The sequence below is a fragment of the Catharus ustulatus genome, chromosome Z, assembly GCF_009819885.2.
Source record: "Catharus ustulatus isolate bCatUst1 chromosome Z, bCatUst1.pri.v2, whole genome shotgun sequence".
NCBI lineage: Eukaryota > Metazoa > Chordata > Aves > Passeriformes > Turdidae > Catharus > Catharus ustulatus.
Window position 1 is genome coordinate 27,595,735 of NC_046262.2, and position 26,872 is coordinate 27,622,606.

Consider the following 26,872-nt stretch of genomic DNA (forward strand, 5'->3'; position numbering starts at 1 on the left):
TCTGCTGTGCAACAGGGACTTGGTGAATGAAAGACAGGAAAGTCACAGAAGTGACATCGGCTTCAGAAGAGGCACACCATGCTTGGCAGGCAGTGAGGCAGAGCAGAACTTTTGCTGGATGGTTGCAGTCCTAGACGCAGTATAGGGCCATCCATCTCTTTAAATTTATTTCCAATTTAGATAAGCATTTCTTCTTGTATGTATCTGATTTGCCTCAATTTTTAGAAGATGCTTTCCTTCCCAGGCTTCTGGTGTTTCTGGAGTCTAGCCATTGTATTTTACCTCCTTCTAGCACTGTCCATGGTCACTCTGTTGTGGCTGTTGTCACGTCATGATGTTTCTGCCCCCTGAGCAGACAGCTAGGATGTTTCCTGTGATTCATTGATGATATTACACTTAAAATCTTCTGGTAGACTGGTGGTTTTTATCTTTAAACATGCTTCAACTGTACTTGCCAGTTGCTGCACCTACGTGCAGCACAAAGATGATACGTAATTGTTGAGATGACAATATGCAACATTTGTCATTTTGCATTTTCCTTTAGACATCTCTCCTCTGTGTGCTTTCTAGAAGATTGAGAAACCCCACCATTCCTTCCTTTTTTCTCCACCTTAGAAGATATGTTTGCATTAAGTACAATTAAGGTCTGGGTGACTCTCCCAAAAGAGGAACGTGTCTTTAAGAACATAATTTAAATCCTTTGTCGTGTCAGAGGCACATTTAATGTGGCTCATGATAACGTCATTAATTCATCTTCTTCATGCAGGGGTTTGCCAAGGCCAGTCCAGGTAAAATGTAGAAAGACAGTGTTGGTCATAAGTTTTTCATTTATGTCCACTATGAGGGCATTGGGGGAAAAAAATCCAAAACAAGTAACTTACTTACAATTGATGAACTGTGCATTACAACAATTAGACTTCTAAATCTTTATTTAAAGGACCTCATACATGTGATTTTTGGCTCTGATTCAGGGGAGCTAGGTCCAGAAAGCAGTGTTACGGTCATTTAATCTGAACCCCAGAACTGAAAAAGCCATACAGCCTTCTCTCATAGTATCTGCCCTGAACACATTAAGTTTTACATAAGTTGTTCCAGCTTTTCTTTCCATTTATGGCACAGTAACTGTGAGATCTGAAGGACCCATGGTATCCTTAGGTAGCACCAGGACTCAGTGATTAGCAACAGTAAACTCATGGAAGGACACCTCACACTGTGAATTAGGTGCCTGTTTAGGCACTGTACTCAAATCTCTAAAAAAGCCTAGCAGGTTTGAGGTACTATGTCTTATTTCACTTAGCTTCATTTGCTTCTCACTATTATAAAATGGTCTTAGAGGAGAGAGATGACAACACAGACTGAAGATTTGTGTAGGAACTGTCTACCCATGTGGAGCAGACAGCAAGAGGCAGTGCTGGCCACAGCCAGTCTGTACATATTGCAGAGAAACAGCTTCCTTCATTATCCAAATCAGACACAGCCTTTTGCGCAAGCTTTACGACAACTCTAGGCTCTCTGAGCTCATTCTCATTCCAAAATTAGGAAGATTTTCTGGATTATCTCATCTGTTTCCCTTTGTTGTGCTAACGCAGGGTAGCAATGTCACATCAGTCTCTGCTGGGTTGCACAATAAGTGTCCTGCCCATCCTCAGCCACGCCAGTAATGGCCCAGGTAATCATAATACCATTCATGATGCCCTGGGCTGGGGAACTTTTCTTTGGATGAAAGGTGAAAAAAGTCTCTCAGCTATCTAAGGCAGGCCTCATGTTAGCACATCTTAGTGTTATCAGAAAAGCAATGTGAGTGATGTGAAATAAGATCAGAAGCTAATTTCAAACAAAATAAAAAAGAGAAAGGGCCTGATGAAATATTATTTGTAAGAAAAGGCAAGGTTTTGAAGGTTACAAAGTATCCAAGGATGTATTTTTCAGTTCATGTGAATGTTACTCAACAATTCGTATTTTAGAACACTGGTATGTGTTGAATAATAGCTCTTAGCATATTGCATCAAGCAATGTTTTATTGAGATAACTGACTTTTCTATGGACTTTTTTCCTGAATTTGCGTACATTGAAAATTACTCAATTTGTATGTGTTCCTAAAGTAGATCTCAAAGTCTTCTTCTCTCCTTTCCATTCTTCTCTATGCTGTATATGGTTTCCCACAGCTGAAAAAACAAGATGTGAAAAGCAGAACTGCTGCAGTGTTTTCTGTTGATTGGCCTCTATATTTTCAAAGTACGCTGAACCTGTGTTTTGGGCAACTTTTTTTTTCTTTTTTCTTTTTTTTTTTTTTTAGTTACAAAGACTTTAAACATACCAAAGATGCATGTTGCACCTTTTATCTAAGGACAATTTGGCATGTATATTAGTTTTAGGTCTTTGCTGGCAGTCTACAGGCACACTGAAACACATGCAAACCACGTCATTTATTGGAGATAATACAAGCAGGACCTGTGAGTTATTCAGTGAGAGGATCTAGATATTCAGAAACGGATTGTGTATTTGTATACAGGTAGCACAGTCGTAGCCATCTGTTTACTGGCAGCAGATGTACCTTCCTGAAGAACAACGCTTTTCTTACACCATGGGACCAGTGTAAGAACCAGCAAGGGCAGGTGTCTCGCTCTCCCCAGGGCAGTGTCAATTTTCTAAATCCGTGCCACCCCCAGGCCGACGGCCGCCACCCGTGACCCGTCCGTCTCACCGGTCCTTCCGACCTCGCCGAGGGACACGGGCGACAGCAGCGAGTCCCCTTCCAGTAATGTACTGCAAGTCGTCGGGCAGGCGGCTGGTCACCTCCAGGCCAGCGTCCAGCTTCTCCTTGTTGGCCTTGGTCAGTCTCCTGATCTTTACGAGCAGGTCGGGGCGGTCGAAGCGAAAATGCGGGTTCCAGAAGTGGTGCAGGGGCCCATCAGCGTAGCTGATATCGCCCCCCGCCGTGGCCGGCCTTGGCCTGGACCCGATCGCGCTGCTGGCCGGACTCACCGCCAGCTTGTGGAAGCCGTACAGGTTGAGCTGGCGCACTATGCTGCCGAAGTTCTTGGTTTTGAAGAGCTCCTCCTCCCCGGCGGCGCTGGGCCCCACGCTCAGCAGCTCCTGCTCGAAGAGCCTCTGGTCTATGAACAGCCCTTCGCCGCGGGCGTCCCAGCGAACCGAGTCGACGCACGGGCTGTTGACCAGCAACCACAGCTTCATGGGGAAGGTGCAGGGCCAGGGGATGACGGGGCGGGAGCGGGGCCAGATGGCGGCGGACGAGGGGCGGAAACCAGCCAGCAGCGGCGGCTTCGCCATCGCGCCGGGCGGCAACTGTCGCGACATGCGACGGCGCGCGCCCAACGCCCCGGCGCCCACAACGGCCGCCGCGCGAGGGCGGCGCCGCCCCCGCTGGGCACCGGCACGCGCCCGACGCACGACGCGCGGCTCACGCCGGCGCCAGCCCGGCGCCGCGGGTACCCTCGGGCTCGCGTCCGGGCCGCGCCACGCTGCGCCCGGCGCCGCCGGTGCCCTCAGAGCCCTTCGCCGCGCTCAGTGCCCCCAGACACACTGCCCTCAGCGGCATTGAAAGGTCGGCAGGAACACAACTCTCTAACACTGTAATTTCAGTATTAGAGAGCAGGCGTTACTTTATTTCAGTGCGGGGGGCACGGGGGACCGCTCCTCCTAAAACACGCCAGCACAGTCGCAGGATTCTCTTCCCCCTTCTTAGAACTTATTTACATATAAAAAGCTGTACACCCTATAGTTGGGCATTTGTATGCAATTTGGGGAATGGTCTCAAGAGGGTCTCCGGTGGTTATTTGGGGGATGGCCTCCACCTCACTCGGTCCTTTCATGGCCACAAGTTTACCTGAGGACATGACTTACGAATTGGCTCATGGCCTGCTGTCTTGGTTGAGCAACTTCTCTCCTTGGTAAGAAAACTTTCTTATGGTTTGTGAAACTTTAAACTCGTCACAACTGAGATACCACAACCAATACTCTTTTTGAGTATTTACGTCATCAGTTTCCTCATGGCTCCTCAGTGTCCCCAGCCTTGCAGCCTCTGCCATCCCCTCAGCTACCCCAGACCCCTCATTCCCATCACTTCCTCTCATCCCCCTCAGCCCCACCACCCCCTCAGCTGCCCCCAGCCCTCTCAGCCGCCTGTCCCTTCAACAGCTCCCCAGTTCCTTCAGACCTGACATCCCTGAGGAGGACAGTGTCCTGGTGCTGCCAGCAGCTCCCATTGTTCCTGTGAGTGACCCACCTGAGGGTGGGTGAGAGGGCGGGCAGGAAGGGGTTCAGAGCTGACAGGACATGGAAAACAACCCAACAATGCCAGTGAGACGGCATTCCTGCCTGGCTGTGGGCCATGGGCATAGCAGACTGGCTGTGCTCACTCCAGAGAGGTGCTGGGCACTGCCTGGATCAGTGGTAGCACAGACCATCAACCACTCCTCAGGCCCAAAGGTCACCTATGCATCAGAGCATCACTGCTGTCTTGGGAGCCCATAACGAGCAGTGCCAACCAATGACTGCAGATCTTCAGTAGGAGCAGGAAGAAAAACAATGAGGAATGTCCACGGCAGAACAAAGGGAGTAGCAAAGGGAGTCACCCTAAAATGGAGTAAAGGACTTTTGCAAAAACCTCAAAGACGTTTACGCTCTTGACTCAGAATGTGAAAGGGAAGTGGCAAAACACACACCAGAAGCTGCTTGCAATGTGCTGGGCACAGTTATATTAATAAAATGCAGTGCAATTGCTGGAATGTTATGTGGATGACTGATTGCCCCTGTTACTGTGTGGTATCTACTTGCTATGAACTGCATATTTATCTATCAAAAACTACTCAGGGCCCACAATTATGAAATGCTGAAGAAAGGCTCATAGACTCACATTTTAATGCAGTTGCTGTGGGTTGATAATCAAAATCTGGTTTTATGTCTTGATCCTCCAGAAGGTCCTTAAATGGTTTTCTGTTGTAATTGGTTTTTTGGGTTTCTTTCCATGCATGCATGGTAACTAATTTGGGGGTGAAAGGTAAATTCCTTCTATAATATGGGGTATGAAGGAGACTGGTTTTCAGTCAGCAGTACCTCAGGGAGAGACAGCTCAGCCATTATTTGTCAAAAGAAACAGTCTAGTAATATGTAAGCAATCTCTGGCTGATATTCAATAAAACTGGATTATCCAGCCAAGAAGCTACTGAAGAGTAAAGGGATTAATCCTTTAGTGCAGTATTGTATAGACTTTGGGAACATTGTCATTGCAAACAGGTTGCTTTTCCAGCAAAAGAGGCCCATGTGCAAAATAGCATGAATGATGGAGACAGCACTCCCTCTGTCACCTGCAAATATTGTGGTTGTCTGCTCCACTTAACCTTAGCTATGGATACTTGCACTGACTGTGTGATTAAAGCTTACAGAAAAATACTTATCAAACAGACTGCCTGGGCCAGCATTTTTTGCTCTTGTCCTGAAAAAACTAATCGTTCCTTGGATTCACAGCAGGAAAATCAGACACACCTGAAAAATACTACTGGCTGCTGCCTTTGTTCAAGGTTGCAGCCAGAGAAAGAGACACGGTGGAGGCTGAATAAACTCGCAGACTGATGCTGGGCCAACTGTGTATGATGGTTTTGCCTGCACATGTGGAGCGGGAAGTACAGTGGGTCTGCAGCTGGCAGGAGTGAAGTGGAACAGCAGCCAAGACTAGCTCTGGCAATTAAATATTACTAGAAGTAGTTACTCTTATGTTGCAAAACAGGTGGCCTGGCACTGAGCTAGCAGAGATACAGCTTTGCTGTCCTCCCACTAAGCCACATCAAGCAGCTGCTTGCAAGTCAGAGTCCAGCCAGTGATCAGCCAGTTGATCAGAGAGAGGGGTTCAGCTTGCTTTGTTAAGAAATAGGCTCAGCAAATTGTCAGAGGTCACAAAACACTACTTCACCATGCTGGAGTTGTCACATATGAGGGGCTTTTTATCTTTAGCAAAATAATCACTTAAATAAAATAAGAGAACCGAGCAAGCTCAGTCTGCTCAGGCACAAGCTCATATTTTCAAAGGCATTGAAGCATCCAGTGCAATAGCCTGAGACTTTTTCTAGTGGCTAATCAAAAATCCCTGATTTCCAAACTGTCTTAAACAAATTGCTGTTTATTCAGGCAAAAGCTTGAAAACTGATTGCACATTCCTGTGGTACAGCTATATTCAGATTTACCTGTGGGGGGGTCATTTATCACCACAACTAAAGCTGCAGAATCAGAACAGGTGTCTGGAATTGGAATTCTAAAGGCAGATTAACTTCACTTATACCATATTTCCCAGCCTTTCAACAGTTCTTTCTTCCTATGTGTCCTGCTGCCCTTTCTTTGTTATTTCACAAGCAAAATCAGAGTCACTGATCCACTGGCAGAAGGGTCCCAAAAAAACCTTATTGTGATGAGCAGTAAGTCGTAGCTGTGCCATCCCTCAGTTTCTTCTATAAGACAGAGATGGTGGCATTTTTTTATTTATTAAGGCACTTGAGTGCAGGAAGAGGTGGAAATACTCAGATGTTGTTAATAGACTGCCAAAGACAAATATTTTCTTGCTGCTATACCAGACAGATACATTTCAGGAGTCTGCAAAACTCTGAAAACGCCTTAATTTAATGAAGAATTTCCACTTCCAAATCTTTGTGGTCAGCCATATTTGCTCTAGATGAGATAAAACCTCATAAAGATATGATATCAACAAACTCTAAGAGGTCATGTTAATGCCTAGAGCAATCTGGATGATCTAGATAAGGCTTTGATCTATCTAACTTTCATCATGGATTGCAAGATGTGGTTACTCACAAGCCTTGTGATGAGGTTGTCCTTGGCACAGTTAGCCCAAGCCGCTCTCAGAGCACAAGTGAGAGCTGCCTGCCCATCTTGCTGCTCTGCCTGTGCTGCTCCCACATTTCTTCTGACCCCTGCTCAGCCTTATCAGATCCAAATTTCCCTAGACCACTGACTTCTGGAGAGAAATGGACAGGTTCATCTGTGCTAGAAATGTTGGTATAAAATTGATTATGACAATAGTGAAAGCAGGAGTGGAGTCCCTTATCTCTCCTACACCTTTGTCATTCTCTCTTTGTCCCACATCAGATCAGTGCCTGTGATAAGGACATCAAAACACAGTAACAAAGCCAAGGTGCTGCTAGAAGTGTTGTGCAGTTTGATGCTCCCAAAACACCTCTGCTAGACTTGCAGGCCTCTGCCAGGCAATGGAAGCTCTGGATATCTAAGGACAAGTGACAGGGATTGCCAAAAGCAAAGGCATCCCCAAAGCTTTCAGTATTCCTGAATTAAGTACTTAAGCTGAATAGGGAGTAGATATTTGTCAGTCTAGATTGCTGTTCGCTGTGAGAAATTAAATTCTCCTGAGATGTCAGCACTGACCATTTTTGCATCTTTTAGAGACTTTCTTGTTTTAAGCAATTAAATAGGAGTACTTTCATACTGATCTTAGTATTCTTCTTTATGAGTAGCCTCAGTACTCCTAAATGTGTGAGCTACTGAGATGCAGCATTCACTATTACTTCAGCAGGACATGGTCCTGCTGCCTGTTACGAATGAGAGGGGGGAGCTAGGGCAAGTCCGGCCTTTGATGCAGATTTCTGAGAGTGGCTCTGTTTGAGGTGGCCTATGCCCAACTTTACTCTGACTTACAAGTTCTTAATAGTGGTTGATTAGGTCTATTACAGGATGAATTATTTACTGAATTAACAAAATTAACAGACATTAACTGAATTAACAAAATTAACAGACATTAAACAGACTACTTACTACACAGGAGTAAAACAAAAATAACTACTAGTAGATAAAATACAATGCATGATAAAGGTATCTATACTTACAGCTGTCCAAGAATTAGTACACAGTAATTTCAAAACCATAAGGCACACTGGACTATAAGGCGCACCTCCGGGAGCCGGCAAATGTTGCAACTTTGTACATTATATAAGGTGCACTGAACTATAAGGTGCACTTTTTTGTGCAGTGAGGAGCTGTGCCACGCGCAACAAACTAACGAAATAGTAACGGAATCGCGCAATCACAGGGTTTACTGGCAGGTGCTCAATTTGCAAACATTTTTCACAGATTGGCATAACCTTTAAACGCACCTCCAGGCGCCCTCCCCATGCCGTGAGCCTCAGCACTCCCGCCTGCCTGCTGGCGTAACTCAGGGCAGCTGCGGCTTGCGGTGGTCTGGGGCAGCTCAGGGCTGCCCGTGATCTGGGTTGGCTTGGGGAGGCCGTGACTCATGGCTTCTGTGGCTGCCTGCTCCCTCCCTCCCTGCGTGGCTCGCACCGGGCCACCGGTGGTGCTTCCCTCTCTCCCCATGCGGCGGTCGGGGCCGGTGCCGCTCTGCTCTCTCCCCGTGCGGTACGTACGGGGCCGGCGCGGCACCGCTCCGCTCTCCCCCTGCGCGGCATGTACGGGGCCGGCACCGCTCTCTCCCTGCGTGGCTCACATGGGACCGGCGCTGCCTCCCTCTCTCCCCGTGCCGCATCCGGGACCGGCGCCCCCTCCCTCTCTCCCCATGCGGTGGCCGGGGCGGGTGCCAGCTTCCTTCCTCCCCGCGTGGCTGCTGGGCCCGCGGCCGGTGGCAGTTCCCTCCCTCCCCGCGTGGCTCCGCCCGCTCCTGCCCCCCCCCACGACTCGGCGCTCCTGCGGCACCACCCCCCCATTGCGGCTCACACTTCTGGGTTGGCAAGTTTGGCAACTTTGTACATTATATAAGGCGCACTGGACTATAAAGGAGCACTTCCAGGTTCAGAGGAAAATTTTAGTCAAAAGGATGCGCCTTATAGTCATGAAATGACAGTAATTTCATGATTACAAGCCGCACTGACTGTAAGCCGCATCTCCAGGTGTTGGCAAACATTTCATTCTTTGTCCATACACAAGCCGCACCCAATTATAAGCCGTTCTGTCGTTCGCCGGGAGGACCCGCGTGCAACAAAGTTGCCAAATAGTAACAGAACCGTGGAATGGCGGGGTTTACTGGCTCAGCTCGGGCCGTGAGGGCTCGGGGCTGCTGACGGGACCAGGTGGCCCAGCTCGCCACTGCTGTTCGGTGGGGCCGCTCGGGGCCGGCCGCCGCTGGGCTCGCTCACCCCGACCCGGCGCTGCGCCGCGGTGGCGGGGGGGCACGGAGCCCGCTGGCACGTGCGGTGGTGGTGGGAGGCAGGGATGGAGCCCGCTGGCACCCATGGCAGCGGCGGCAGGAGGGGATGGGAGCCCCCTGCCTCCCCCCCGAGCTGCGAGGCCAGTAGGAGGGAGCCCCCCCCCCCTTCCCCCCACGAGGCTGCCTGCACAGAGCGGCTCCACCCGCCGCACAACACAGTAACCAATTTGTAACAACTGCGTAAATGCAGGGTTTTACTGGCAGGTGCTCGACTTGGCAGTTTGCACTGATTTGGTTTGCACTTTCGGGGTTGGAAATGTCAGAAAATTATTCACATATTAGCGCTCCTGAGTGTAAGCCGCATTTCCAGTGTGGGAGCAAAATTTTGGTCAAAACGGTGTGGCTTGTAATCATGAAATTACTGTACATTAGGATTCAATGTAACTTACCACCAGTGGTGATGGAGTACATATAGAATTCTTTCACTCAATTCCCAGGAAGTATCTGCCAAATTTGTTTCCAAACTCTGTGTGAGAAGTCCCACACATTTCCAGAGTGTGTAGGAAGTTTTGCCTTCATGAAAGTGAGTGTAGCTTGTATAGTTTGTAAAGTAGTGTTTCTCAGTCAGGAATTTCCATCTTCTCACATCTGTTCTCATGAGCACGTGTTTATTGGTAGTTCTACCCCTGGTGCCACAGAGAGAAATAACTCACTAGCAAGTTATCCATCACATCATGTGCAGGGAAGAATGTGCAGAAGTATTGCACCAGTTGATTGACAGAGCAGATAAGCTCTTCTGTGGTAGGGAGGATGTCCTGCCACAGTGCCATCTCCTTGATTCCTCATAAATTCCCTTTCAAACTGCACATCAGTGCATGCCCTATCAATACTGCTTCTCTTCAAAACCTGCTAGTGTGCACAGTTTTCCACAGGCAGTTAAAAAATCTTGAAATAACCAAATAGAAGTTTCATGCTAAAGTGCTATCAGCAGGCCCACTTTGAGAGCAAACCAACCAAACCTTATATATATATTCCCTGGTAGGTCAAAAGGCAAATGCCACACTATTTGTGATAAGGGCTAGTCATTTACCTGAAACACAGTTTTGGAAGAACTAGAAATAGCCCAAAGGCTGAAGCATCTGATGCTTGAATAGAAAAGAAGCAAGCAGAATTCCGTCTAGCTGCTTTGGTGAGCAGCATCTGTTTTTGAAAGCCTTTTTTCCCAGGCTACAATAAGAGAAGAGACCAATTCATGAGATGATCCCTGGTACTTTTTCCATTGGGAGCATCTGTTTCATTGTACACCTAGCAATGCTTCATTGAGCACCAGAAAATATATTTCTGAAGCTGAGGGAGGGCAATATCTACTGTCAAAGATGTAATTTCAAGTACCACCAAATGCTTTCTTGTGGTGCTGCAAGTATCTAGTAACTAGTGAAAATATCTTTCACTAGTCATTCTAGTTCAATTTAGAGCAGAAATTTTCCTTTTCTTCGATTTTGAATAATGCAGTAGTATACTTACTTGCGTTGCTTACTTCTTGGTAAAATTGGAAATGTCGTCCTTTCAGTGAATTTTTAATATTGAGAGACCCCTCAAAGCCCAGTGTAACCTAAAACTGCTCCAACAAAAATCAGAAGCTATACACCTCAGGCACTTTATTGTACCCGGTAATAACTCCTGCAAAACCTCGTACTGCCATTTGAAAATTGATTTTACTCTATTCTTGTCTACTCAACTTGACATTTAATGAGTCAGTGCACCTCCTTTATACAAAAAAATCTTGGAGGGCGTGAGCCTGATGTAAAGTTACCAGATTTGCAAAAAGAGAAGACCCCATTCCTTTTCTAATTAAGGATATATTTATTTTTACTTTATTTTTGCTATGTCTACTGCCTTCTGAGAACATCATTACATTTCAACTACAGTTTTATGTAAGACTTAAAGAGAATGAGCTACCATAAAACAGCAAAGAAAAAGTTGTGGTGATACATGACCTGTGATCCTTTAGATTTCAACCATACCAACAAAACTGATATGATCAGATCATCATAACCTCAGCACAGATAGTTTGCTTTCCAGATGTCTGTATTAAAGAGCTGCAATTTGCTTTCAGCACAAAAGAACCCAATTCTATAAACACGTGCAAGTGTAATGCCTTCCAGGTGCCTTCCAGGTATATGCTAACTGAAGTCAAAGGCAATAAATCACAGTGGAAAAATTATTAGTAGGCATTTTTGTGGGATAAAGATTTGTGCCTGACTTATTCATAATTAAAAAGGTCAGAGAGGCAGCTCTCACAGAAGATATGAAGGACCTTAAAGAAATACAGGAAGATGTGAAGGATCTTAAAGAAATACAAGTAATAATATAAATATTTGATAAGGTACAGCAGACTTTCCCTGGGGCTTTCACTAATTAAAAAATTAATGGCCTTCCATAAATGAACACCAACATTATAAAAAATATAGTCTTTCCTGTATATGTAACGCCCAAATTTTACTACCTGTCTAGACTTGATCAAGCCACAAAGCCACAAAGTTATTACAGATTTCTTAACCTTTATTCAACTGTAAACAGAGAGAAACTAATCTGCCTCCTCCCAGTTTTTAGGTCTGTCATTTACAACTAACAGGATTACTGCAGATACTGTTACATGGAAAGTAAGGGGAAAGAAAAAAAAAATCAGGATTTTGAAAAAGCCTGTTTGCTCACTTTTCAAAACAAAAATAAGGACTGCTCTTCCAGTGTCCTCTAGACCATCCTATCCATGTCCTTTAAATAAAAAGACAGTTTGCAAAAAGCAGCTTACCTAGGCATTGATTAGTTTACTCTCTATATAACTAGAGTGAAATATTACATTATCTTTTAGGCTGCTGTTGAATTTTTTCAAAATATCTGAATCAGAAAAATACTACTTTTTCCCTCCCTCATTCACTCCAAACTACTAGTAACAGCTAATAACCTTTTCTTGAAAAAGTATCAGGGATTTTGTTTTTCCTAGTAACTTCATGCAAAACAAATAGAGCGAAGAGCTATTGTAACGGCTTTTGTCCAGTACTTGTACTTTAATGCAGAAATATGAGTTCTGCAGCTGTTCGCTGTTAGTTCTTCTTTTCGGCTTCAATAGATCTAAATTTATTTAATATTCAAATTGCCAAAACTGATTACAATGTTATTTACTTCTGCTAGGTACAGTGAAGCTGGATGTCTTTTTCTTTAGAAGCTTTAATCCAGTCTGTTTTTATATCCTTGATACTTGTAAGAGATAAAAAAATTACAGTAATAAATCAACAGAAGAAACCAAAACCACTACAAGATTTCAAGGATTCTACAGTATGCTTGTAAAAGTATTCAAGAAAGCTTCTTTTGTCAGACAAGGTGGAAAAAAATACTTCAGACAAACTAGTCTTTCAGAGCAATTAAGCAGCAGTGTAACAGAATTAGAGCTGCTAACAGCTGGCCTGGAGGCCTCACAGCCATAAGTAACCCTGACCATAACTCAACCAGCCTGTGCTATTAAGGGAAAGAAGTAAACATGTCTATGAAGAAGGTGCTGAGAAGCTGAGAGATTCAAATTCAAACAACAGACACTAGCCAATTCCTCATGAGCATGGACACAGGCAACTATTGGTCCATGAGCTGGTAACAAAATCGTAGACAATCGGGACCAAATGTGAGGCTTTTGAAAATCCTATAAAAGAAAGCTGTAATCAAAAATTTGATATTGCTGTATGAACCTTGCAGTGTCAAGTCGCATCTGTGTCAACTGTGACACTGTAGCAAAATCTGAATCTTTCAATAACTTCACTGGTCTCAGCATAAGAGAAATCTATCACTGAAATCTCTTTACATACCAATTTACACAGGATAGGGAATACAAGAGGCTTAGCAGCCCTGGAGAAGCCACCACACTATTACCTTTGCATCTTAGGACACTCTCCTATTTGCTCTTAAGCTGCATTAGATCCTTAATAGGTTGCAGCCCTGGATTTTCTCTTGGCCTTCCAGGAACACTCCCTGGACCACAATTTTCTGCTTTCTTCTGAGAAGTTCTCACTATTTTTACCAGAACTTCTGCTATGATCATTCCATAACCAGCTATAAATTTCATTATAATCACACCTCAAAGCAATATACTGTGAGACACCAGGATTTCTTCTGTTCAGCACCCAGGAAAATGTTTTGACTGAAGGTCAGAGTCATCTCAGCAGCAGCTGCCTACCTTTCAAGAGTTCCTTTGCAGATTACATTTTCATTTCCAAATCAGCGGTGATGAACTGTCCCAGATAGTAATTTGGACCAAGTGATCATCTGTCTTATTGACAATGCCTCTCCTCCACAGGAGGCCCAAGAGTCTGCAGCTCTCCTTGAGCTCACAGCTCAGCAGAATCTACGGTCTTCCTGATGAGTGCTCTTCCCTAGCTACTGCAGCTCGCGCTCAGAGCTGGTCCCTCTGCACCACACTCAGAAGTACACTCACCTGCTTCCTGTGACACCTGTACTTGAGAAAGTCCAGTGTTTCTTCTTTCTCCACATATATGAATACTGCATTGTGGAGATTCTTGCTTTCTACAGGTCCATTGTCTGAAAAAGCACAATGACACCTTTTTCCTTGTTTTAACCTCTTATATTTGTTTGACAGTTCTTGGAAGCACCAGTTACTCCACTTAAGGAGAAATTCTATTACTTCAGGGTTCCTTTCTGGATAACAGAGTGGTTGTACTTACATCTCTTGACTTTAGACCTTGTATTGCCCCAGCATGCATCCACATGAAGGGTAGGTGTTTAAGGCCTGAGCTGGTGGAACTCTTACCAACAGCTGCAAGTAAGGAGCACAAGGTCCAGCAGCCAGTCACCCACAGTATAACCCACTAACTTATCAGACTTTAAAATCACTCTGAGTACCAGTAATAAACTGTATACTGTACATTGTGCTATGCAATGCAGTCTACATTCCTAGTTACCTCTGTATTTAATTACTATTATTAAATTGCAGACAACAACACAAAAGATTCAGATAAATGCAGTAATGATACACAAAGTATAAAAACTACAGATAAACTGATCCATCCAGTCCTGATAGATCTGAACTTGGATTAATTTTTGACCAGACAGTTTGACCAGGAGTATTTTGTCACTTGAAGATACACATAAAGAGTGCATGCTTTATTCTCTATAAAGATATTTCCCCAAAAATATTCTCTTATTAGTGAAGAAAGTACAGTAAATTCACGAATACAAGCCGCACGGACTATAAGCCGCATATCCGGTGTGTTGCCAACATTGTTGCCTTTGTTAATAGATAAGCCGCTCCCGGAATATTAGCCGCAATTTAGTTCGCTGCGAACTTTCACAAAGTTGTCATTTAGTAACACAATCACGGGATCGCCGGGGCTTACTGGCTTACTGCCGACCTCGGAAACATTGTTTCCAAGTGAAAAAAGACACACCCTTTATTTACAAGCCGAAAAAGACAGGAACAATAGTGTGGTCATTTTGCGAGCATTCCCAATGGATCTGCGTTGCCTTTAACAGCCGCTCAGCCACGCGGGCTGAGCTCCGAGCGGAGCCACATCTCCGTGCTGGCACAGACACCCCGCTCAGCCCCGCGGGTGAGCGGCCCCCCCCCCAGCCCTGTCCCAGCACGGCAAGCGGCTGCTCTGCCCCTCCCCCTGTGAGCTGAGCGGCCCCCCCCCAGCCCTCTCCCAGCAGGGCGAGTGACTGCTCTACCCCTCTCCCAGCAGGGCGAGCGGCTGCTCTACCCCTCTCCCAGCAGGGCAAGCGGCTGCTCTACCCCTCTCCCAGCAGGGCAAGCGGTTGCTCTGCCCCTCTCCCTGTGAGCTGAGCGGCCCCCCCCAGCCCTCTCCCAGCAGGGCGAGCGGCTGCTCTACCCCTCTCCCAGCAGGGCGAGCGGCTGCTCTACCCCTCTCCCAGCACGGCGAGCGGCTGCTCTACCCCTCTCCCAGCAGGGCGAGCGACTGCTCTACCCCTCTCCCAGCAGGGCGAGCGGCTGCTCTACCCCTCTCCCAGCAGGGCGAGCGACTGCTCTACCCCTCTCCCAGCAGGGCGAGCGACTGCTCTACCCCTCTCCCAGCACGGCGAGCGGCTGCTCTACCCCTCTCCCAGCACGGCGAGCAGTTGCTCTACCCTTCTCCCAGCAGGGCGAGCGACTGCTCTACCCCTCTCCCAGCACGGCGAGCGGCTGCTCTACCCCTCTCCCAGCAGGGCGAGCGACTGCTCTACCCCTCTCCCAGCAGGGCGAGCGGCTGCTCTACCCCTCTCCCAGCAGGGCGAGCGGCTGCTCTACCCCTCTCCCAGCACGGTGAGCGACTGCTCTACCCCTCTCCCATCAGGGCGAGCGGCTGCTCTACCCCTCTCCCAGCAGGGCGAGCGGCTGCTCTGCCCCTCTCCCAGCAGGGCGAGCAGCCGCTTCATCCTTCTCCCTGCGAGCCTAGCAGCTCCCTCAGCCCTCTCCCTGCAAGCCCAGCCAGCCCCGCAGCCGCACAAGACTGAAAACACTTTAAAAAGTACAGAGAAATATCACACACTTTTATCGAACTGCCGAGGTAACTCACCCCGATAACAGCCCCCGCCCCTCAGTAACGCCGCCATCCACAGGCAGGCAATAAGCTGTTCTCTGATTGGTTCATCGTCGGAACAACGGGAAACCATGGATTTCAAAGTGTTTCGGCTCGGGACTGGACTGGTATGATACTAGGTAAGGGCAGATATCACATTTTTGTCCATAGATTAGCCGCACCCAAATATTAGCCGCACTTCCGGGTTTCCACCAAAATTTTTGTCTAATTGCTGCGGCTTGTATTCGTGAAATTACTGTAGATGGTTTTGAAAGCTAGAATTTTTAAATTTTGTTATTTGTTTTTGTTACTTAAATGACAAAATCATTTAGGTTGGAAAAGAGCTCTAGGATCATTGAGTCCAACTATTAATATTTTTCCAGACTTACCCAATATGTAGTTTGGGGACATATATTTAGGTAGGAAGCTTGAAAATAAAGTAATTTTCACCATTTCAATGTGAAGCAGGGAAGGGGAAAAAAGTGAAGATTTAAAATTATGTCAATTCCTTTTATTCCTTAAATAACATATATCTTACCACCAACAACATAAGGAATTAGAGTATGACCTATTCTGTTCAACATTGGTAAAAGAATTGTCCATCTTAGCTGAGAAAATACAAATATTAGTAAGATCATTCTAATAATCAGATACTAGTGATAGAAAAACACACAAGCAGTACTAATAACAGTGCACAACAGTACACACAGCAGTACTAAAACTGCACATTAACAGTACTAATAATAGGCTGTACCATCTAGTATTTGCAGACTTTTTCTCTTACATAACACACGAAGTATTCAAGCATCAAGTTGCTGAACTACCAGATACCATTAAAAAGTTTAGCATTACCATAGGGTCTGATAGGGTGTAATTTGAACATCTCCTTATGAAAGGAAAAGAAAAAAGAAGACAGCCTGCATCTCAAAACAGGTTTGCAATATTTCTCTTTTTTAGAAACAATGATACATAGGTGCGACCCCATCCAAAACTTTCAAATATGGTTTTATTAAACTAAAGCCCAGTGATGGATACAAAAAACTCAATATACCCACACTATAGTGTCAAAGTTTTCAGTTGTGTCCTATACATGCCCTTCCATTAATATAAAAAAAAAATCCCCAAACCAAGAAATTGTTACCTTTGAATTTCTCTCTGCTTCCAGCAGGTCTTCCACATTCAAGAATGTATGTGCAAAAGGAAACACCAGGAGAACAGTAACTACAGATCAGTCTGCTAAGTAACACAATGCAAGACAGAAGCCCGTATCAGCTGTGATTAGTGGTCAGTTTGTCACTCATGCCTTCTTAAACGGCATGTTAGATGACTGAAAACACAAGTCTATGTGCCTGTACTAGCACTGATTCATTTGCATTGCTGACCAAAAACCAAAGCACAACTGTATAACATCTATTCAATCAACCCTTTCAGAAGTTACTGAGATCCAGTTTGAAAAACCAAAGCCACAACAAGCACTACATGTCAAGAACAGCTCCAGATTGGTCTCATTATCCACCTCATGAACTACTTTCTATACACACACCCACTTCCGATGTTCTTTTTTTCACCGTCTTCTCCTCACCTAGATTCAAGCAGTTATTTTAAAATTCCAGCTGTGCAATTACCCTGTGAAGACACAACTTTGAAAGAAAGATTTCTCAAGAAAGACAGTAAAGGTATCCATGCAGACATCACTTGTGCATTTTAAGCCAGTCTACCTACAAATAGCAGAGGCAGAGAGAATTACTTTAGGGATAAGCAGTACCCTTCTGGACCAAACTGGGCTTTCCCAGCAGCACAGTGCGTCCCCAGGGCACTGCTGTGCTCTACTGCCGTCACAGCACAGTAGTCGAACTAGCAACAGCAACAGAAAAACAAACGTAGTTATGTTCATAAAACTACAGATCGCCTTCCATTATTTCCTTCCTTTTCCTGCTGGTTATTTTGTGTCTCCCATTTGTCTTCATAGCAAGAAAAGATCTTGTCCTTCAGGTAAAGGGGAAGACCTCTTCTGGCCATCCCTGCCTGAAGTTACAAAGTCAAGAACAGGGAAGAGAAAACCGATCCTGACACGCCAGTCTGTACCTTTCCCGGACGGAGCAGCTTCCGACAGCCGAGAGGCGCTTCCCGGCTGCGGGGCTCGCTGCTGGCCGGGACAGCCGTGCCGGGGCAGCGCCCGCGGGTCGCGCTCCCGGCGGCTGCCGGCCTGACCCCCGCCGGAGTGCCAGCAGGATCCTCGCCAGCACCACCAGCGTCCGCACCTGAGCAGAGCCCCGAGCACAGCCGCGTGCTCCAAGGGCTGAACTGACCGCAGCCTGGCCAGGGCTGTCGCTGCGAGCCCGGAGAGTCCCCAAGCCACTGCACACCGGGAGCGACAGGCCCCGGCGCCTTCTGGCCCCGCTTCACGGCCACCGTCGGCACTTGGGGAAGGCGAGGGAAGACGGCAGGAGCCTCTCGCACCGCACCGGGGCTGCGTGCAGTGCTGACAGCCCGTGAGCCACAGCACCTCTTCCCGCCGAGCCGTCGGCAAGAAGCGCCCAGTGCCCTTAGGAACCAGCTGCTTCCCGGCGGAGCGGGATGCAGGGCCTGCCCTGGGAGGCGATGCGGAGAGAAGAAGCCGAGGGGCGTCGGTACCTACCCGAGTGTCACAGTCACGTCCGCGCCCGCCTCTCTCCGGCTGCACGACCTGCTGGCAGGGGCTGGCGAACTGCAGTCCCGCCGGCAGCTCCTCCCTAGCGCGGAGCATCCTCACGCTTCAAGGCTGCGTGGCGGAGACAGCAGGGGTCAGATCCCGCCCTCCCGCCCGTCCCCCCGTCCCCTCGTCCCCTCGTCCCCTCGTCCCCCCGTCCGTCTCCCTGTCCGTGTCCAGGGGAGGCAGCGGGGCACGCGAGGCGAGGAGGCGGTGACACCGTGAGACCCTTCCTCCGTGTCTCTCGGCTGAATGACCACGGCGCTTGGGACAGCCTTGTGTAGAGACCGGAACCTGAGGTTCGTGGTGGCGATGCAGGGAGAAGGTTCGCGAACTCCTTGGGAGTTCGGCTTCCCCCCCGCCCCCCGGGCGTTTTCCCCTTCGCTTTATTTTCGAGGAGCGTAAGGCTGCAACTGTGATGTCCAGCAGTAGGTGTCGCTGTTTTGCTATAAAATCTTTTCCTGGATTGGGTGTTTTTTGTTGGAGATAGGTAGTGCCACCCCCACCCCGTCGTAGTAAAAGGGAAAAACAAACAAACAAACCCCTGTTAATTAATTTCGTGTGTCTACGCCTCTGTGTCAAAAATGCACTAGGAGGGTTAATTAATGATATATTATATCATATCATATTAACAATATTTGAGAATTGCTCTGGAGTTTGAAAGTACAGTGTGAATTTTAAGTTGGCCTGAGCTCATTGTTTCAGATATTTTGTAGCATGTATGTCAGTAATCTCTGGACCCAAATGGTTACTTGGGCTATCCTGTCTGGAAAAAAAGCAGCTATAGCCACCCTAACTGCATTCAAAGGACTGTGTGGTTGTACAAAGTGACAATCTCCAGCTACATGGGGAATTGTTCATCGGAGAATTTTTCCTCTGAGCTTCTTTATAGCTACAAAAAGTACAGAAGTGGCACAGGTTGCTACACCTCTGTTTGCACTAATGACTGAGAGGGTTCATCTGTAACAGTAACCTCTTGATCATTCTGTGATGGAATTTGATGTTACCCTTGTAAGGAGGAACAAAGCTTTCTGGATCTGTCAGTTCTTCAGCACTCGGCAGGATTACTTGCACCCAAAGCCAATTCCACAGCGTCTTAATTAACATCTAGTCCAAATAACAGAGATTTCCAGGCTGTCAAATTCATTATTGCAGTGAAAGTTTGAATAAATACAGATATGGCAACACTACATTTGTTTAGCACAGAAGAAGGTATCTACAGGTAGCTGAAACACAGGGCAAATGCCAGCTAAGAGCTGTAGAAGTCTAGTGGATAAGCAGAAAAGTGACTTGCCGATAGATTTTAACTCTCCTAGGTGTAAGAACCTGATAACACACCGGTAACAGGCAAGATGTTGTTGCTCACAATGCTCTGAAAAATGGTGGCAAGGCTAGTTTGAAGGGGTAAGTTTTTTCACACACACAAGGAGACAGAAGGATCCTTGCTGGATGACTACCTCAGCTCGGTAGAAGTGTGACACTGACCACTTACTCCTCAGCAGCTTCTCCTGCGCTTAAAAGATAAACAGTGTCCCACAGAAGAGGCCAAATTCAGGCAATGGCCATTGCCACTTTTACTGCCTCAGCTTCAGCTTGCCACCTTGGTTCCAATTTCAGGCATCACCACTAAACCACTGAACAGCTATATGCCTGTGGCTCCAGTACATTCATTTTTAGCTGCAAGAGTGACCATAAGGTAGCAAACTTACTTCCTGAACCGAATATATGTGTTTTTGAGGAAGGAAGTGGGGAACTGGGACATGCAGAGAAGAGTTCTGAGATAATTTATTGCAGCCCTTTATCAAACATACACTGGGAAAATGTGTTTTTTGAAGGCATAAATTAGTTTTAACTACCAAATCAAATAAGAGGACAATCTGTCTGAAAAAACCCACCTGTATTCCTAAAAGTTTGAAGAACAACAGCTAATGTGAACTTGTACTACTTAAGAAAGGAAATTTTGATCATTCCTTTTAGCCTTTAATGCACATGTTGAATTGTTAGGTGAATGAGAAAAACAAAGAAAAAAAAAAAAGCAAACTCAAGTGATAATCAATTTCTGTTCTGCCTTTGTAATTTCTGATCATTTTCCTGTCTAGGTTTTCATCAGTCTCTTTAAACTATGGTGTTATTCAAGAATATGAAGAAATAACTCCAAGGGTTGTTGCTCAAACAGTCACTACCATATCCGTCATATGGGTGAATTCAGTCTTGTAAACACTATACAAGGTGTTGCTCACCTGAAACTGCTACCTTGTTGTGAATGCCTTCTTGTGTGTGCACCCTTTTGGTTTCAAAACTGATCTGTGAAAGTAATAGGAAAACAGTTTTTAATTCAGTTTTGTCTTTCATTGGCCATCAACAAAGTCAGCAGTATCCATAGTATCAAATTAATGCTACTGACGAGCTCATCACTAATGCTATAAACACTAGATTTTCGGTGTCTCTTGCTAAATGAAGTATTTTATACTTAAACCAAATTTAAGTCTGAAGGTGCAACAATATGTTCTATTTAACATTATTCTTGAGTTGCTGCTTTGACATTGAGGGCTAGAACAGATCAACCAACATTTGTTCCACAGACATACTCTGTGCTGTAACACAGAATTGAGTTTGAATGTCACAGTCTTTCCCAGCTGGATTGTTGTCTCTGTAGAGGCCCATTGCTTTTAAAGTTGAGACCAACTGCAGTTACGATCCTGCTTAGTGGGTTTAAAGTCATCAGATATGGAGGTGTTAAATGAGACCAGTTCTTTCCTATTCAGGCATCACAACAGAATTTGTCTATAATGGATTACCAATTTGACCACTTTTTTAACAAAAATAAAAATCCACCCACTCTTTAAGTAAATGTAAGTCAATTAAATTCTCTTTAATAGGAGAAAGAAAAAAAAGCTTGATTGGGGTACATTATTCAGCATAGATATTGTTAGTTATTCTAGCAAGTTTGTCAGTAGAAACATCCAAAACCAAGGCTTTTCTTGTGTACTTGTTGTTGTAGTAAAGCATGGATTTGAATTTGCCATAATAAGTGGTTGGAGGTAAAGTGTGCAGGTAGAAGAATTATGCATCCCAAAGACACACAGAATAGCCCACAAAGAAGTTCACAGGAAGGGAATGCTGTCATTTATGTGGTGATGATTTGAGCTGTCCCATTTTAATTATTGAACCTTTTGATTTGGCTCTTTGATTTTCTTGAGTGAAACTGGAGGAAGAAGGGAAGTCTAATTTTTTCTTTGGCATTGGAAACCAGAGAAGACAGGGAAATAAACTGATGAAATGGTTGCTACTGTTCAGAGCAACAGTCACCTTGTCACTCACATGGACCAGTAAATTCCATGCCTGTGTTGCAACCACAATTTGATCCTAACTTAAATATGTTGCTATTGCAGCTTTTTCCGCTGTTTTCTGACACACTCTCCCAGGACACCATGTATTGTGGGCAAAGGTAGCATCCACCTGCAGAGCATTGAGACAGCAGTTTTTTAATATCTCTTCCATCTAGATCTCTGAAATTTGTCTGTTTTACTAACAAGTAGGTTACTAAAAATGTAGCGACCGACTACATCACCATGAACTCTGATCATAAAAGCAGCTGCAGGTCTTGCGTACAGTGTACCTGTGGCAAATGCCTATACACAGAATTACTCTTACTAGAACAGTTCTGCTTGTGAAGCATTTAGAATAAAAGGTCAGCAGTAGCATATTTCAGTAAAGAAAAGTTGTTTTGGTTTTTAAACAGCAAAGTCCTACATGTTAGGTAAATTAATATATCGAGGAAGTACATGTACAATGCAATTTAGCAAAATTTTAAATGAGACCAGGAGAACCAAGTCAGAATAAAAACTCCTTCTAGCTACTGTTAGCAGTGCCAAAAATACATCATGGTTTCTTCTTCTTTGCCTAGATCAGACACTTTTGTGGAAAAAAACTGGCTTATATTTCATGTGGTTTTTGGCATAGACTTGATACAGAATTAAACAACTGATCCACACTGGCTCTATGTGATTTTACATAATTAAATGAATGCTTTATGTAAGTCAAATTAAATATACTTTAAATAATTCAATGTAGAATGTATCATACTTATTTGACAATAATATTGTGCAGAAAATTACCTTACAGAAGTAATAGAAATAATTTATTACCTTTCTTACAGTTCTGTTTTCCTACAATACTCAGTATTTTCAAGTTTCTCCTGCATTTTAGCTGTACTTCATGCTTAGAGGTCTGGATCTGGACCTATGTTACTGTGAATGGAACTTCCATAATAAAATAAGTTCAATTAATATGAACAGCACTGAATTTTGCAGGGTGTCCCTGATAGCACTGTCAGTGGAAAAGAGCTGAGGAATGTAGGCTGCTGGTTATATCAAGAGTTGGTTGGTGTGAGATCCCTCTAGGGACAATGTTCCTCTGCAGATTGTTTTCCCATGTATGTGTCAGAGAAAATCCTATTTCATCTCAATGAGGCACTAGCTAGAAGACAAAGCCTTGCCTCAATTAGCAAACCAATTAGGAGTATTCTGTAAACCTAGAATAGCATGGGATCACTTAGGGAGTGATTTGATTGTATTGAAATTGATGGCTATGATGAAGACGACAACGTTGAGTGCCTATGGTAAGAGAGGGGAAGATCAGCAGGGTGAATGTCATAATGGGAGTCTGCCACAGACCACCCATCAGGATGAACAGGCAGATGAGGCGTTCTTCAAGTGGCCAGGAAAAGTCTTGTGGTGGCCCTTTTATGTGTGTATGACTTCAGCTTGCCAAATGTCTACTAGAAATAGAACACAGCAGAGAGGAAGCAGATGACAGGGTTCTTGGAGTGTGTGGAAGGTAACTTCTTGACAAGGCTGGTGAAAGAGGAGATGCCCTGGTAGACCCGGGGTTTTATGTGTATGTACTTGTTTTGGCAGGGATAGAGTTAACTTTCTTCAAAATGGCTGGCATGGGGCTGTGTTTTGGATTTGGGCTGAACACAGGGTTGGTATTACAGAGATGCTTTTGTTATTAGTGAGCAGGGCTTGCATAGAGCCAAGGATTTCTCTGCTTTTGGTACTCCCACACTGGTGAGGGGACTGGGGATGCCTGGGAGGTTGGGAAGAGACAGAGCCAGGACAGGTGACCCAAACTGACCAAAGGGATATTCCAGACCATACAGCATCATGCTTAGAATGTAAGTGGTTTTGCTTGGATTATGTGCATGGCTTTTGCTTTCCCTATTAAACTGTCTTTATCTCAGCCCACAAGTTTTCTGGCAGTCACCCTTCTGATTGTCTTCCTGATCCCGCTGGTGGGGAAGCGAGCAAGTGGCTGCCTAGGGCTTGGCTGCTGGCTGGCTTAAGCCATGACAATGAGCAAAGAAGGACTAGTGGGTGATAGCTGGTAGTTGGTGGCTGTGTTGGGCAGAAAGACCATGAAATATTAGAGTTTTCAGTACTGGGTGGAGTAAGGAGGGGCATCAGCAGAACTACCACCTTGGACTTCCATCTAGCAGACTTCGGCCTGTTTAGGACACTGAGACAAGAGACAGAGTCTCTTTGGAGTCAATCCTGAAAGACAAAGCAGCCCAGGAAGGCTGGATGTGCTTTAAAAAGGAATTATTAAATATTCAGGATCAGGCTATCCCCTTGTCTAGAAAGACAAGTCATCAGGAAAAAAGACCAGCCTGGATAAAGAGAACTTGGTGAGGGGAAAAAGAGAATCTATCATCTCTGGAATGAGGGTCAAATAACTTGGGAGGAGTGTAAGGAGGGAGAAGATTAGAGGGGCCAAAGCCCTACTAGAACTTGATTTGGCCACAGTTTAAGACAAAAGGAGGAGTGTCTTCATCATTTGTGGAATGCAGAGGGTAGTGTAGTGAGTGACAGGGCATGAGGAAAAGGCAGAGGTGCTTAGTGCCCTCTTTGCCTTGGTCCTTAATATCATTCTCCCTTGTCCTTGGGATACCCAGCTTGAAGGATTACCAGAGCTGGAAATTGCATAGGAAGATAGTAAAGGCCCCATAACCCAGGAGGAAATGGTTAGTGACCTGCTGTGCCAATTAGGCGCTCACAAGTCGATGGGTCCTGCTGAGATCCACCGCAGAGTAATGAGGGAACTGGTAAACTAACTTGCCAAACCACTGTCAATCATCTAAAGCAGTCCTGGTTATTGTTCTAGGAGACTGGAAATTGGCAAATGTAATGCCCATCTGTGAGAAGAATTGAAAGTACGATCCTGGGTACTACAAGGCTGCCAGTGTCAGTCTTACCTCAGGTCTGGGCAAGGCTATGAAAGAGATTATGAAGCCTATTACATGGCATATGCAGGACAACCCAGCAAACATGGATTTACAAAAAGCAGGTCTTTCTTGACCAGCCCAATCTCCTTCTATGACAAAGCGACCTGCTTAGTAGATGAGAGGAATGCTGTGAGTGGTGTCTGTCTAGACTTGAGTAAAAGCATTTCACACCATCTCTCACAGAATCCTCACAGAAACTCTGCTTATGCCTTTGATGAGTGGACTCTTCAATGGGTAAGAAACTGCCAGAATAGCCATGCCCAGACAGTGGTGGTGAATGGAACTAAATCAAGTTGGTGGCCAGCCACCAATGGTGTTTCCCAGGGCTCTTTTTAGGGATGTCATGTCATATTTAACATCTTTATCAATTATCTGGCTGGTGCAATTGAGGGTCCCCTCAGTTCACAGATGACACCAAGCTGGGTGGGAGTGTTGATGTGCTGGAGGGCAGGAAGGCTCTGCAGAGGGATCTGGGCAGGCTGGATCATGGCCCAAGGCCAGTGGTGTGAGGTTCGACAAGGCCAGTGCTGGGTCCTGCCCTTGGGTCACAACAACCCCAGGCAGTGCCACAGGCTGGGGCAGAGTGGCTGCAAAGCTGCCCAGAGGAAAAGGACCTGGGGGTGCTGCTGACAGCAGCTGAACATGAGCCAGCAGTGCCCAGGTGGCCAAGAAGGCCAATGGCACCCTGGGCTGTACCAGCAGTAGTGTGGCCAGCAGGAGCAGGACAGGGATTGACCCCCTGACTCTGTGCTGGTGAGGCCACACCTCAAATCCTGTGTCCAGTTCTGGGCCCCTGAGTTTAAAAAGGGCATTGATGTGCTGGACTGTGCCCAGAGAAGTGTAACACAGCTCACGAAAACTTTAGAACATGTCATATGAGGAACACTTGAGAGAGCTGGGTTTGTTTAGTCTTGAGAAGGCTCAGGGTGCATCTCATTGCTCTCTATATTGCCTGAAAGGAGGCTGCAGTAAGGTGAGGACTGATCTCTTCTGCTGTCCTTTCAGTGAGAGGACAAGAGGAAATGACCTTAAACTGAGATGGGGTATTCAGATAGTAGAAATTTTTTTTCACTGTTAGGACTGTCAGATTGGAACAGTTTTCCTACAGAGGAAGTAACTATCCCTGGAGGTGCTCACGAGGCAGCTGGGTCTGGTAATGTGGTTTGATCGTTTATGATGACAAGGGTAGTGCTGAGTGGACAGTTGGATTGGGTGTTCTTGAAGGTCTTTTCCAACCTTGACAATTCCATGACTCTTTAGTTGCAACGGTCACTGGTGTAATTGCAGTTTTGCAAGATACATGCAATGCAGGGACCGATACTGTACTATACTGAACTTTTGGTCTTTATTTCAAATTAAACAATAGGCAGTGAGTGGATCATAATTTATGGCTAAACATCCTGAGAAAAGTAAGCTGTAGGGCACAACTCTTCTACCTTTATCATGGTTTTGTGTGAAATACCTATATCACTCTTAGTATCCAATAGTTATTTTGATGTTCTGGCATCTATTACTTGGTGGGTCCTCCCCATTAAAATAAAATTCAGCATTTCTTTATATGAAATATAATATGAAACATACATGATGCTGCAACACATACTAGAGACCCATAGAACAGATGATCCAGTAAGATGAGGCCTTCAATTATGTTTTGTAAAGTTGTCAAAACATCTAACACATTAGCATATTGCAGAATATTTATAGCAAAAATTGCAGAAGTAGGTTCTCCTGGTACTAAACTGACACCACTAATTCCTGGAGGCCAAAGTCTGCATGCCTCTCCCTGCTAGCTGTTAACTACATAAATCTGTAATGAGAAATTACTGAAAACTTATTCATTGAAATGAGTAAGTACATTACAGTCTCTATCTACTGGGAATATGACAGCAACTAAGTTAACTGACGCTTCCTAGGTGACCCTGCCTTGGCAGGGTGGGCTGGATTAGATGATCTTCAGAGGTTCCTTCAACCCTAGCAGTTCTGTGATTCAGTGATTCAGTGATTGAAAATACTTGGGTTTTTCACCATCTGAGATGCACTTGCTACCTAGTTCTGTGGTTATTAAATAAAAAAAAAAGTGGTCTTATTTCAGAGGTGTAAGTGCAATAACTTTTCTCTTAAAATCAACAGTACAACAGTCCAAAATATCTAGCTATATAAAAACTGAAGCCATTCAG

General features: G+C 45.4%; 1 protein-coding gene across 2 annotated transcripts in view; it reads right to left on the bottom strand.

Annotated features, from left to right (window-relative positions):
* PUM3 (pumilio RNA binding family member 3) overlaps window positions 1-18,496 on the bottom strand; it is an 83,173-nt gene extending 64,677 nt beyond the window's left edge. For both annotated transcript variants that reach the window (XM_033085471.1, XM_033085473.1), the window contains exon 1: window positions 18,359-18,496. The gene's annotated coding sequence lies outside the window, so the exon portion shown is untranslated. The remainder of the gene's footprint in view (window positions 1-18,358) is intronic.
* Window positions 18,497-26,872: the final 8,376 nt, after the last annotated feature.